Genomic DNA, 227 nt, shown 5'->3' with positions numbered 1-227 from the left:
ATGAAAGTGGGCGGAGCGAGGACCACCCCCTGCACTCGAAGGAGGGAGAGGAAATCTTGAGAATCGAGGGAAGGAAGGGAGGGAAATGCCACCCAGAAGATTCGATGCCCAAGGAGGGAAATGACCTCTTCATGTCTCCCTCATTTCCCTCTGAGCACCCTTTTTTTGAAGGGGGGGTGGAGGGGGGAGGAGGAGGGAGGAAAAAGGGTGGCGTAGGGGTATGGATA

The 227-nt window shown here is 55.9% G+C and overlaps 1 protein-coding gene across 1 annotated transcript in view; it reads right to left on the bottom strand.

Annotated features, from left to right (window-relative positions):
* Window positions 1-227, bottom strand: part of LOC119586755 — a 10,775-nt gene that overhangs the window by 3,053 nt on the left and 7,495 nt on the right. The gene's annotated exons all lie outside the window — the stretch shown is intronic.

This window comes from Penaeus monodon, chromosome 21 (genome assembly GCF_015228065.2).
Source record: "Penaeus monodon isolate SGIC_2016 chromosome 21, NSTDA_Pmon_1, whole genome shotgun sequence".
Taxonomy (NCBI): domain Eukaryota; kingdom Metazoa; phylum Arthropoda; class Malacostraca; order Decapoda; family Penaeidae; genus Penaeus; species Penaeus monodon.
Note: the sequence above shows the minus strand (reverse complement) of the source record. Positions and strands in the feature narration are given on the sequence as shown.